A 15,034-nucleotide genomic window follows, 5' to 3' on the forward strand; every position below is an offset into this window, starting at 1 on the left:
TGAAAGACTGACGTTTGACCTCCTTTAGAAGGGCCCTCGTTTCATCCCGCGTCCTTTTCAAAACAGGGCTCTGGACCCCGAGGTGGTCACAATGTGACATGCGACATTTATTTTTGAACAACAAGCCATCTGGATGGCATAGTTTAGAGAGACTGCATAGAGAGGGACACCATGCCTCGTTAAAGTCGTTTTGTCTGATGGCGACGCTGCTATGTGAGGGTTTTTTCTGCGGATGCTGAGAGCACAGAGCGAGCCCCGTTTAAGTCCGTGCATTTAATGAGACAGCCAGGGAAGCTGTGATGATAGCGCCTGAGCCGACGATGAATCAACAGGCTGGTGGGAAAAGCCATGCAATATGACAGGCGTATCCGTGGGGCATAAACGGGTAAAGACAACAGATGTCTGGCTTTTGGCGACTACGTAGTGAAAACATGCAGCCCTGTCGCCGCCATGTTAAGGGGTGTGAAGAAGATGATCTCAGATGCTGTTGCTATTTATTTTATGTTGCCGCCGCCGGCAGGACTGGGTGACATGTTAATATGAGCTGTATGAGGAACGACATTCCCACTGCAAGACTTAGTGTTCGATTACAACATACTTTTGTTCCAGATGCTGCTTCTTTCACTAGTCACTTTCTTGTTATCTTGGGGACCAGTGTTTGTTCATTCCTGTGAGTTCATTTGTGTTTTAAATTCCTGACGATTTAGTGCCTTTGTGGTCCCAAGATATTTGTGTACAGATGTTGGTACAGATGCTCATTGTTCATTGCTGGGTATTTGTTCATAAAGTGATACAAACTATTTTTCTGAAGTCTTACTTGAATTCTCATTGGCTTTTAAGACATTCCTTTTCCAACCATCGTCGCATGACTGGTTAATTTCTGATTATTTTAATTGTCCGAACACAAGTAAAACAATTAAAACGAGTTAGACTAAATTCTGAAAACTTTCCATCCGTTTGAGATTTGATGAATGTGAGCTTCTAATTGACTGGAATACCTTAAAAGTGTACAAATTAAATTAATTCTATTATATAATATTTTTAATTTACTAATGTAAACAAAGCAGAAACCATAAAAACATGTGACCTTCCCTCGGTGTGTGTAACGTTTTGCAGTATCGTGGCTGACCCTGTGCCTTTACCCCAACGTCCTGAAATCACTGGGATATGTGAAGAAAAAATATGACCGTGTTGTAATAAGTATAAAGCCCTTTTTTTTATATATTAGATTTTTTCTAAACAGTTATCGAGCTAGATTTCATAATGTTAATTTAAACACTATTCCAGACTAGCACGTGAGCACACATTTACGCACAGAGAATATCGCTGTTTAGTAGCTCAGTACGCTTAACAGAAATTACATGAATTTAAAACAAAAGCAAAAGATTTAAACACGCATGTTGCATATTGGTTTTCCTATGACTAATGTGACCTTCTGAACCTCCAGCTTCACTCTTTTTGCCTTTTTATTAAACAATTTGATCTTGGCAAAGCTCACTGAACAGAGCTGTTTATTTGCTGTACATCATGCACCACAGCCTCCATACCTATGACAACATAAACAAAGCACTTGACACAGGCACACAGATCCATCAACCTCTTTCAGGGTATAAAGAAGCCATGCCTCAAGACTCAAGTCTTCCCTTTTCTAGCATAAACCTCCTTTATAAATCATACACTGTGCAGATTCCTGGAATCTTCTACCTTATGGCTGCTCAGTGTTGAGCAGGAGACCACAACAGAGAGCATGAGAGTGGCGAAAGAAGAAAAATAAAGGTGAAAACTTGCATGGTCAATTAGGGATCTAATGATCACCAGTTTAAAGTTATTTGAGATGTGACACTTCCTTGCAAGATTTGTTCTGATCTTTAATTATTTCATTTTACTCTTAATAATAATACTAATAATAATTTATCATGATCATTATCAAATTATCATTATCCAAAAGGCAACCATTTTCTTGTGAAATCTTCTGTCATACCTAAAAAATATAGCTCATGATAAACATGTTTTTCTGATTGTTAATAATGGTTTTATTTTACATAAATGAACTCGAAAGTGTCGACTTTTCTTAATAGAAAGCAACTGAACTTGACATTAAGGCGAATTGAGGTTTTTAGGAAGTCAAGTCAAGTCAAGTTTATTTCTATAGCGCTTTTCACAACAGACATTGTCTCACAGCAGCTTTACAGAAATCAACAGTCAAGGTGAATGGTGTGCATTTATCCCTGATGAGCAGCCGTGGTGACTGTGGCAAGAAAAAACTCCCTTAGATGTTATGAGGAAGAAACCTTGAGAGGAACCAGACTCAAAAGGGGAACCTCATCCTCATTTGGGTGACATCAAGAGTTGGATGATAAATCTTTCAACAATACAGAACACTGGAGAGAGAATTAACATGAGCACTGGAGTATAAGATTATAAGTAATGTTCTTTCTACAGTCTTATACAGTCTTTTTGATTATAAAACTAGGAGCTACTGAGTTTTTTAAGGCTCTGGCATGGAGAAGCTGGTGCTGGATCTGTGATGGTCAACATTTGTGACCATCACAGATCCAGCACCAGCTTCTCCATGCCAGAGCCTTAAAAAACAAAGTATGTGTTTAAAGATTTTGAAAGAGATTTTAAACCTGTGCAGATCATTCCTGGTTTATGATTTCAGTTCAGATGCTCCTTTGGAATCAGTGATGGATAAAGTACAAAAAAGTAAAAAAGTCAAAGTAGAGATACACTAAGTAAAATACGACTCCAGTAAAAGTAAAAGTGCGCCCTTTAAGCTTTAAAACTTGAGTATAAGTACAAAGGTATTTGCCTTTAAATTTACTTAAGTATCCAAAGTGCTATGATTTATTATGGCTATAATGGTCCTATTATCATTTTTGTTACAAATCAGTTGCCTAATCAACACAGTTTATGTGAAAAGTCTCTAATGTTACTTTTATCACACAATCTATAAGTAGAATGATATTAATGAGTCAAATGCTGATAGTTACCATGAGCCCAAAACCTTTTTTTTTTTCTTCTTTTTCTTCTCTTGACAGCTCCCATTAGGGGGCGCCACAGCGGATCATCCGTCCCAAAACCTTTTTTTCAACTTCTTAAAAGCGTTTTTTTTTTTTTTTTTTTTTTTTTTTTTTTTTGGTGAAAAGTAGATACCACCAAGCGAAAATCAAAACAAGTTAAAAACAAAGCACACGCTCTACCCTGACTGGTGGCTTGCTGCATGTTTGGTCACTTAAGTAAGATTTTCACTTTAAAATGTAGTGAAGTTCAATTAAGTCTGCCCAAATGGAAATACCTTAGTAAATACAGATACGCAAAAAAAGTACAGTAACAAAAAAAGAAAGAAAAAGAATGAAATGTGATAATTATGTATGTGTAATTATGTAAAGTGACAGTAAATAATGAAATATGTATATACTGTTAGTTGCAATTAACATCTGTTACATAGAGGTGAGTCATTGTACAGTGCAAAGGCATACGGTAGGAATATTTTTCTATACCGTTCTTGCTGAATCAGTCTGTTGGATTATGAACTCCGCTGCCTCTGTATGGGATCATGTGGTGGGTGGGATGGATTTTCCATGATTGACAGGAGTTTGTTCAGTGACCTGTTGTCCCCCCTACTGCCTCCAATCTGTCCAGTTTGTGTCCGATTATGTATTAGGCCTTGTGGATGATTTTATTGAGCTTGCCTGCATCCCTGGCACCGATGCTGCTCCCCCACCAGACCACAGCACTATAAAAGACACCTGCCAAAACAGACTGATAAAAAATTTCCAGCATCCTGCTGCATACATTGAAGGATCTGAGCTTCCTCAGGAAATAAAGTCTGCTCAACCTATTCTTATACACAGCGTCAGTGTTGGTCCTTCAGTCCAATCTGCTGTTTAAAGAAACACCCAAATAGTAAACCCCAATCTCCTCACCAATGATGGTAACAGGTTTAATCATAGTTTTACTCTTCCTGAAGTCCACTACAATTTACTTGGTTTTAACAATGTTCCTCTCTATCCCTTATACACCCCACCACTGCAATGTCATCAGAGAAGTTTTGCAGGTGGCAGGAGTTGTATTGGAAATCTGAGGTGTACAGTGTGAACAGGAATGGAGAAAGGACAGTCCCCTGAGGTACTCCTGTGGTACTTGCCACAACATCAGACAGGAAATCCCCCAACCATACACACTGTTATCTCTAATCACTGTTCTAAATTGATGCACTGAATATAAACACTTATAACTGTATTAGCGTTCAGTCACATACAGCATGGAAAAGCTGATGTAGCATAGATGCAGGCAATTCACATACACTGATCTCTCTCTAATACCTATTAATTATAATTCATTTAAATACAGCATTAGTTTATCTCTGTGTATGATTTAGAGCAGGCAGAATTCGAGCTCCCTATATTAACTAGCATTATTGTTATTCATTTACTGCAATCATCAATGACTGCTTTAACTTGTCAATACTGGGAACTGACTCATCAGGATAATCCAAGACTGGGTAAGCATTCCATCATTTTAATGCACAACATGGAGGTAAAGAACCAGACATAAAGCTAATATCATGCAAAAGCTTTGTTAAAAAAAACAAAAAAAACATTAATAAATAAAAATACAACCTAAAAACAAGGTGCAGACTGGAATACTGGGTGCGATGCAGGAACAGACAAGTAATAGGAAATCAGCCAATCAAAATGCACAACACTTTTAAACTGAATTACTAAGTGTTTATTATTATTATAATTATGATTTTTATTATTATAAATATTACACATTTTAAAGTATTCACTGGGGCCTTATTTACACCTCATTAAAAAACTTTAATAGAGCATTAATTTTTTTAATTGATATATCACCTGTGTCTTCTCGATGAATATATAAGAAGAAAGAAAGAAAGAAAGAAAGAAAGAAAGAAAGAAAGAAAGAAAGAAAGAAAGAAAGAAAGAAAGAAAGAAAGAAAGAAATCTCTGTATGTGTGTGTGTGTGTGTGTGTGTGTGTGTGTGTGTGTGTGTGTGTGTGTGTGTGTGTGTGTGTATGAAACAGATTGGAGGACAGAGGCAGATGGTGAAAGAAGCAGTAGTTCCTATCCTGCACATCAATATTAAATCCTACACCATATTATTTATATACACACACACACACACACACACACACACACACACACACACACACACACACACACACGCACGCACGCACAAGTGAAGTTCATCCTTAGTTCTTAGTGCTTCTGCTCTACACCGCTACATGTGCTTGGGTAAGATATATAATGGACTGCACCATTCATAAAAAAGAAATAAAGGAAAAAAAAGATCACTGGCAGGAACGAACCACGTCTCTTTTAGACTGATTTGTTCTTGTCTAATGACTTATCTAGGGTTCTCTGTCTGTTTTTTGGCTATTGTGATAGGATGGTGAAGATCAGCATGATGAGAAAACAAGCTTTAACATTGTTTTCTTCATACAAACATTTTAAACATGTTTAAAAAAAAAAAAAAAAAAAAAAGTTCAATCTGACCAAAATCTGACAGCGTTTTCTTATTGAGAAGCCATTCAAATGTCCAGCAGTGTTGTACATTTAAACACAACAGAATCTCCTGAAAACTCACTTCAGTCAGTCATCTTGCATTAAATACAATTGTTATTAGAATTAGTGCCGGAAAGTGTATTTTTTTCTTTTGCTTTAAAAGTGGGCGATCTTAGCCTAATCACCTGCTGTCTCCCATCTAAAACCATCACAAACTTCAGAGGATGTTCAAGACATTTAATTTAAGGTGACAATAAGAGGCTTAATGTCAGGTGCAATCCAAGTAGGTTTCCTCTACTCCAGTCCAGTTCACTCATCGAGACTCTGTGGTACAAATATCAGGCTTGTTTATTGTTTACAACTGTGCTTTGTTGTTCGTCATTTATCAGTTCTAGCTAGACCTTGAAAAAAATCCATCACCGTTTGTGGTCAAAGACTCACACACACACACACACACACACACACACACACACACACACACACACACACACACACACACACACACACACACAAACACTCACACACACACACACACACGAATGTCTTACTCTGGTGAGTGCTGAGAATCTTCATAATCACCACCAAGCATCGAGCAGAGTTGAGCAAAGATACATCGAAATGTTTTTTAAGATAAAATACCAAATACCTTAACTTGAAGTGTATCAAAATCAACGACAAAATACAGCAGCCACTCTATGTATCAAAATAACTACTGTATTTTTGTATTTTGCAAATACTAAAAAATACTTTTTCAAGGGAGCTTAAAATTTCTTCGCAAACCTTCCATCAATTGGCTTATTTGATCTACTGTATCCCTTCACCATTAAACCGACTCAGTTGATTAATTAAACAATGTTTGATAGCAAAAGCTTGCCCAAAAGCTTGCCCAAAAGTTTGCCCAAGTCGTGCAATAAATCAAATACAACAAGTCGTGCAATAAAACAAATATTCACATACATAATACCTGTGATCTCGCAGGTGAAGGTTAGTTTTAAAGTAACCAACTGTTTGATGTTGAACAGTTTGCAAATTATTCATAATTTTGTTACTCAGTGTTTGGTAACGAAGGGCAACTTTGCATCAGCAACACGGACTCAATGACGAACAAGTCATTCAGAAGAACGACTGATAGCACCTGTATTTATAGCAACTAGTTTCTAAGTAATTAATTATTCGATTGTTGATCATAAATATAATATAATATATTACAGTATGTGTCAGGCAGTCATTTATGCAATGATATGCAAAATTATGATCTGACTTAACAGCTACTTCAATTACTTAAATTCAAATATTTATTTCTTGATCATTGGAAAACTATTTGAAAGCTGGCAGCCTTCACGTTTCTTACCTTCACCACCTTTTTCCGTATGGATCAATTTTCTGTTCTGGGTGAACTAATGATTAGGCACCAATCAGAGGCTGCATTTTGAATAATGTCATCATGTCGACTTCTTATAAAGTGTTTTACAGTACAAAATTACAAAAACACAAATGTTTTTTGATACTAAATATAAAGCCATTTTCATTAACCCTATAAAATACAAATGACAAAATCCGATTTTATATTTGAAATATGTATGTGAGATACATGTATTATAAATACGGCCCATCCCTGGCATCCTGTAAGTGCTTGATGTGCGTGATAGCAAGGAAGTGCTAATGTGCATGTGAGTGTGCGGCGAATAATATCCTGATTTAAAACGGAGTGTATGGTGTGACGCACACCTAGCCATGGATTATCCCGCTTATACCCGGGTCGCATGCCAGCGTTGATGAGTCGAAGCGTTCACTGATGTTTACAAAGCAAAACTGACTGAATACATAAAAAATAAAAGGTTACATTTCATTAGTTATTTGGAACAATAGATCTAGTACAGTGGTGTAAAGTATTTAAATAAATGTGCTTCGTTACTGCACTTAAATATTTTTTGGCTACTTTCTAATTTTACTGAATATAAAAAATAAACAGCAACTTTTATCCTTAACTCAACTACATTTATATTTCAATATTTGTGAATATTGAAATATATTATAAAAATATAATATTTCATTTCATTTGTTGATTGAATAGTAATGGTTCTTCTACTTTGTGACATTTTACTGTAATTTTATTTATTGAATACAGATACCTTTTTATAGATTGGTTTACTACTTTTGTGTTTTTTGTTTTGACTGACAAGTTTGAACTTTGTTTCATTCTGGCATGTTAAAGAGGCTGTTGTGTTAATCGTGATTAATGCAATCTTGACGTGTGCAATTTAATTTGTATTTTAATCTAATTCTGGATTTCACTAACATGTGTCTTGGTCAGTATACTTCTAATTAGGTATGATTTTCAGATACGGTTTTCACCTCTGATCTAAAATTTTGTCCGCTGTAAATCATGCCCAAAGATAAAATGTCATAAGATTACACATATTTGAATTAATTTTAATCAATAATTTAAAAAGAGGGGGATAGAATTGCCAATAGAATTGAGTATTTAGACAGCCCATGGTATAAAGACTGAACTTGTATTTATGAAATATCAAAATATCCATGCATATCTTCAGCTCCATTTTTTTCCCCTGTAAAGCAAATCTAAAAACCCTGACTTTTCCCTTATATGGTCACATTAAATGCCTCATAACACAGCTCTAGAAACTGGACGTCATATACACATTTGATTCTTCTGTCTTCTTTCTGTTGGGAAATAAAACTTTCAGGACTTGAGAAGAATTTGTTATTTATTCTACCTCCTAATGGCCACATTCACCTCCATGAAAGTATGAAAATGGACACCAATGTTGACAATGTCCACAATGCCTCACACTCCAAACCAGAAGAATATGAGTGATTTCTGTCACATGTATTCCTGCAGCTCCACCAGTGTTGTTGTGGGTCTTTTGGCAGCCTCTGTGACTAGTTCTATTCTTGTCCTTTTGTCGTTGTTGTGAAGAGATGTCCCATCTCTGTGATTTCATTGCCCAACCTCATTTTTTTATCCACTTGTTGTTGATACATGGTACATCCAATATTTTGGGAAAACCTTTGGTGCTGATCTCATGACTGAGAACTTTCAGTGAGATGCTGCACATGGTTTGTATGGAGTCTGATTAAGATTATATATAATATATATATATAAGCAGCTGGACTTTATTTAATTGACATAAATTCGAATGCGATTGGTTACTTTTGCGTACATTCGCATGCCTCATTAAAACATTTTAGCATTCACAGTATTTGGCAGACACCTTTATCCCGAGCAACTTACAATTATTTCGTTCATACTGTACAACTAAGCAGTTAAGGAGTAATAGCCTTGTTTAAGGGACAAGCTGTGGAAGCTTGGCGGTGAAAGGATTTGAACTTATGACCTTCTGATAAGTCCAACATATTAACCACTGAGCTACTTATTTTTCTTCTTGCCCCCTACAACATTTCTTTCTTTCTTTTGTTCGTTGCTATGAGGTGGTATCAAAATGTTTCGAGACTAATGGTGCTAACTGCGATTCTTACCACGTCTGCGATTTCATCATGGACAGCAAGCAAGAACAAAGAACAAATGTGAAATTTCGCATCAAACTGGACAAATCCGAAACTGAGACATTTGACATATGTCTGACATACGGCAATCATTAGTTCAAGGTGTTTTCGAGTGGCACGTGCACATGTCAAAAGCTGAAGAACATCGCTGGAAGACATTCAACGAGCTCAGTTTCTGAATAGGTCGAAACCATTTGGCTACTTGTGCATGACGATCGTTGGAGAACAATCCAAGTGATCTCATTCCGCACCCACCCTACTTGCTAGATTTGGCCCCTTTGGACTTCACCCTCTTCCTAGAGATACAGTTCAAAGGTAGCCGTTTTGACTCCATTTCAGTGATCCAGCACGAGTCACAGAAGACTTTCAGGACATATTGCAGGAAAGCTGGGGCTTATTTTAAACATGACAGTGTGTACAGGAAACAAACAGGTAAATAAAGTACTTTCTTTAAACTTTTTTAAACCCTCAAATATTATGAGAAAGGTCAGACATTTTTTTTTTTTTTACTGGTTTAATTTTTTACTTTACATATTTGATACTGAAGTTCTGGTGGGAAGGACCTAAAAATTTACAAAATGAATTACATAATGGAACACAGCAAGCAACACTGTACCTAACAGCATCAACTGGACAATCTGAAAAAGAAAAAGGATTTTTTTTTTAACCTTCTCTTACTATAAAAACATCAGTTATTGAAGAATTAAAAAATGCTGCATTGCAATAATTTATCAAGTTTGGGATAAGTTGCATTCTGGAAGTTTTGAATAATGTGAAACCTTGGTGGTCCTAAATCACAACTCGGGAGAGTGTAAGAGATGAAAAAAAAAAAAGAATTTGGAGAAAAGCTGTCTGTAATGGAATGGCCTGCTCAGTCACCCAGTCCCTAACCCAATCAAGATGCTCAGGGAGGAGTCGGATCGAAAGTTCAAGTAAGGTGCTGAATAATCTCCACGAACCCCCTGGGGGGGCTTACAACACACACTGCAACACATAGCCAGAAATCACCGGTGGTTTGTCAGAAAATTCTGACATATTTATAGCAGCTAAGGAAAAATCATTTTGTATGTGTTTTCTGTTGTCTGTATATTTTCTGGTAAGATATAAAATAACTGTATGGTTTTATCTTCACAATCAAATGCTTCTCTGGTTATTCTGATTCATATTTGAGAACTGTTTCCTTTTTTATGCCAGTAAAGTTTCCAGTCTATTCCTAAAGGTCCGTTTAGAGACTTAAGTGTTAGGATCGATAACATTGTGACTGGATCTCCTGTGCACAGTCCGTTTTATGACATTTTATAGATTTTTGATCGAATGTAGATCTGGGCTCGGGCTGAACTGTTCCAAAACGCCAATCTTCTTCTGAAGCAATTCCTTTGTTGATTTGGTTTTGTGCTTTGGGTTGCTATTGTGCTAGAAGGCAAAATCTTTCTTCATTTTTTACTGACTAAAAGAGTCCTGTGGATTTTGCACCAAAAGAGATTGATATCCATAATTCGGTCCGTCTGAATTACAGCTGCAGGCCTAGCTGAAGAGAAACAGCCCTAGAGGATAATGCTGCCACCACAATGCTGCTGAAGGTCTCTTGTTAGCCTTCTTGTAAAAAGTCTTCTTCTAGTTTTTTTGTTAATTATGGAAGGACATCTTGTCCTTAGTGATGTTACTGTGGTGCCACATGTTCTCCAAGTGTTGATGATGGCCCTCATGGTGCAGGAAAAAGGTTGCCAGTGCTGTGATTTGTACACAAGCTCAAAATAACTCGAAGCGAACTTTGCATTGCTGATTTAATAAAATCTTTGTGTGTTTAAATGTTTTTAGTTATCTTTTTTACTTAGACAGTGTAGGTAGTATACTCATAAAGTATTGTTGTCCTGTTCCATTTCCCCTTATTTACAGGCTGTCAATATAAAAACTTTCTTTCGGTTTCTCCCATTAGGGGGTCGCCACAGCGGACCATTTTTGATTTGACACATGTTTTTACGCTGGATGCCCTTCCTAACACAACTTTTCCCATTTATCCGGGCTTGGAGCCGGCACTAAGGCTTGTGCAATTCTAATGGGTTCCCTGACCGGGGATCAAACACGTGTCGCAGCGGTGAGAGCTTATCACTAGACCACCAGGGAACAGGCTGTCAATATAAAACTTTTTTTTATTTCTTTTTTGGTTAACATTAGATGTAAATCACCTACAAATTAAGAGAGAGCAATACTGTAAATTCATTCATAAATTTATTATTAACTATCTAGACTATTAGTCCAGCAGCTACGTGATGTCATTATGGAGGAGTGGAAGAGGATCCCAGCAACAACCTGTGCAGCTTTGGAGAATTCCATCCCTATTAGGATTAAAGCAGCGTTAGATAACGATAGTGCTTACACAATATATTGACTCATTCGACACAGTTTTGACATGCTCACTTAGGGTCTATTTACTTTTGTTGGCAGCTATTTAGACAATAATGGCTGTATGTTGAGTTATTTTCAGACGATAATAAATCTATACTGCTATACAAGCTGCACATTGACTACTATTTTTATAGTATTGTCCCTTGAGAAGAAATACTAAAATGGTTGCTGAAATGAGAGTGGTGTACACACTTTTGTAAGATACTGTATATATAAAGATGTAAGATTTTGCGCCTACATCCTTTTAGCTACACTATATATATATATATATATATATATATATATATATATATATATATATATATATATATATATATAAATATCCAATAATAAAAGTACACAATGATAAAGATAACACGTCTGTGACAAGAAAGCAAACCACCGAGCATGCTGTAGTTCTTTTTCAGAGATTTTTTTATGTGATACAGTGTTGCATATCAATATTTCCAGCTATATGCCTCAATCGTAAATCAAAGGAATAAAGACAAATGACTATTTAATTCATCAAGCAGGATTGTGTGAAAGAATTGGTCAAATGACTCACCATAACGGATGCCTGTACAGCAGTCAATTATTAATGAGCAGACGAGGGGAGAATATAAGGTGCCCATGGGTCCTTTAGTAAAAAAGGTCTTTAGCTTATTTAGAGAACAGCCACAGCATGCGGGTGGATAATTACATTCTGTTGCCCTGTCGGCTATCCATTTTATTAAAATCACCTGGGTAGTTTGTTAGAAAATAAATAGCGTCCCAACATCCTGTTAGAGTCTATCAGAGGATATCAGAGTGTATAAGGGTTTTAATGTATTGATCAGCTTATATTGATGGTTTATAAACAGCAATTAAGCATGGTATAGTATAGTACAATACAGTACTATACTATAGTATAGTATAGTACAGTATACAATTCTCAGACAAGTCACACTTCAAAATGCATGCAGACATTTAACGCAGGTTGTTTTTGTTTGTTAATTTTTTTCGTTCTGCCTTGAACATTAAGCTCCTTCCCTACAAGCTTTACTCCTTCAGTCAAACCCCAAACTGGACACTCCAGAAAAAGCCACACGATGAAAGAAATGAGGTTTTATAAGCTACAGTGAGCAGTGTGCAGTCCAGCTGCTCAATCCATCTACTATTCAGCCACACTGGATTTCACTCTCAATGCGCACTTTCCCCCAAATCAATACTATTTTATACTGTAGTAAGGCAACAGATTGCTGGAGGAGGATGTCCGAGCTAATTGGATGAAGTGCTCAGTAATCCCCCAGTTCCTCTTGTCTGCATGCAAACTAACAACTAGATTGATTCACTGTGTTTGTGTATGTGTATATATATATATATATATATATATATATATATATATATATATATATATATATATATATATATATATATATATATATATATTTAACATACATACATACATACATGCAATTATTGATTCCAAATACCCCAAAAGCACACATCTGAGGGTAGAAATGACACTTTTCAATTAGGCAGAATAATCTGGGAATGCAAGGCGAGGCAGTGCAATGATCCTAAGTAAGAAGCAGGGTGAATACTGCAGAAACAGGCTGGATAGCGTTATTAAACCGAGAAGGAGCTTAGGTTCATGATCCGATCCAGCCACGAGCATGATGTCAGCCTTGTCAGCGAAACCAGGCTCGAGCCAGTGCCAAGTCCACCTGCTACACTTTCAGGACACACCGGAATACAAAGAATATAAAGTCTTACCATGCTGGTTTGGACAGGCAGGTAAACCCCCTCAGACACGGCGTGAAAGTGCCGGAGAAGCGAGCACATCCTGTAGAAAGGTACAACTGTTCCTCCGCCACACACTAGCGCCCTCTGCGCGGGGTGTGTGTGTGTGTGTGTGTGTGTGGAAGGGGGGTGAGCGCCTGTGTGCTTGTGCGCGCCTGCGTCCGTGCGTACGTGCGCGTGTGTGTGCATGCGTTTTACTCTCCGCTACATCAGTAAACACCTGAGTTTACGAGCACAAACTATCCAGCTAATTTCAATTCAGCAAAAGAGAAAAAAGTGTGGCCGCTGGCAACGATTTTCCGAAATGACCCTTAAATCCCCACGACACGAGAGAGTAATCGCATTACGGACGAGACACACACCGGGATGTGTGTGTGTGTGTGTGTGTGTGTGTGGAGCTCTTTAGAAGACCCGGAGCTGTCCAGTTCTGAACGCGCCTGCGGTTTGTTTCAGGTGAACGTGCGCATGAGATCCAAGACCAATCAACTGAGCCACAGTCCACCCCAAAATTTGCATAGCCAATCGGAACGGCCGAATTATAGTCACGTGACTTTGTATTTCATTTAAAAAGCAGGATTTTCCGGACGACGTGTCAGACTGCATCGAAAATATATAGTATAGAAAATAACTTACATTTGTGCATTGTGGTGTGTTTTACTCTCTTTATTAAACCTATAAAGGTTCTCTAGAAATTCCCATTTCAGGTCCAAGTGTATATAATGGTTTTTTTTAGGGTTGAACTAATTCAATAAAAAAGGACTGGTTAGGTAAGCTACTTAACACCTTTTCTCCCTTGTTTTATGTTTCAAGATCACTGACTACGCTTCACGATCCTTGGTGTCTTCGAGGCCAACTTTAAGAACCGTAGTTTAAAAGTAAAAATTCTAATAACACTAAATATATATGTACAAAATATATAGGAATAATGTTCGAAGTAGAAATGTATCAGTACTGGCATCAGTATCAGTATCAGTAACTCATTAAAAATGCTTCCACAGCATGTGATACTTACTCTGTGTGCGACAGTGACAGCTGGTGGGTATAAAACGGGAAAAGCACAGATGACTGTTATACCTACTGTATCAGTGTGTGGCCTGCTTCATCTGTTTCATTAGTTCATCTGGCCTCCTGTTTCATTTTCAGCCTCCCATCACTTGTAAGAGCATCAATAATCTTTTTCAAAATGAAGCGAAAGGAGGTATTTAGATATATTTGCTAGACCTTTAAATAAAAATAAAAAAACATGTATGTGCATTTGTTCATTCAAACCTAACTTTACAATTATTCTTGTCACCTACTTTATTTTATTATTATTTTGATTTATTTATTTTGATTTATTTAAAATAAGTGGGGTTCAGGGGCTTTCACATAAGCTGTACTGCTGTTCTGCCGACCAAACCAGCTTGCCAAATGAACAAACACTGGAATTATGCAGTAAAATATTAAAAAAATTGATTTGCTAAGATATTGCACTTCAGCAAGAGTAATAAATAATGCAGATACAATACTTTTAATATAACAAAATTTTCCCATTGCACTTTACAGCTGGGCTTTCAATGTCATCTTAATAAAGCATGTGGTGTGCTGTATGTTGTCAATAAACAGACACCACAAAATGACCCCAACATGGATGAATTTTACCAGATTTCATGATGCTAAAGTGCTAATCATGCTTGCACACAGAAGCACCATTGGAACATAATTACCTTATGGCTGATCTCACACATACCCTTATACCTACTTTTCACTCTCCTGCCATCTGGAAAATTCTAAGCATTCAGGTCCTCACAGCCAAACTGTGTTACAGT

The 15,034-nt window shown here is 37.0% G+C and overlaps 1 protein-coding gene across 1 annotated transcript in view; it reads right to left on the bottom strand.

The window, feature by feature from the left end:
• pcdh15b (protocadherin-related 15b) overlaps positions 1-13,586 on the bottom strand; it is a 226,217-nt gene extending 212,631 nt beyond the window's left edge. The window contains exon 1 of the mRNA XM_083556764.1: positions 13,200-13,586. The gene's annotated coding sequence lies outside the window, so the exon portion shown is untranslated. The remainder of the gene's footprint in view (positions 1-13,199) is intronic.
• Positions 13,587-15,034: the final 1,448 nt, after the last annotated feature.

The sequence above is a fragment of the Silurus aristotelis genome, assembly GCF_946808225.1.
Source record: "Silurus aristotelis genome assembly, chromosome: 12".
NCBI lineage: Eukaryota > Metazoa > Chordata > Actinopteri > Siluriformes > Siluridae > Silurus > Silurus aristotelis.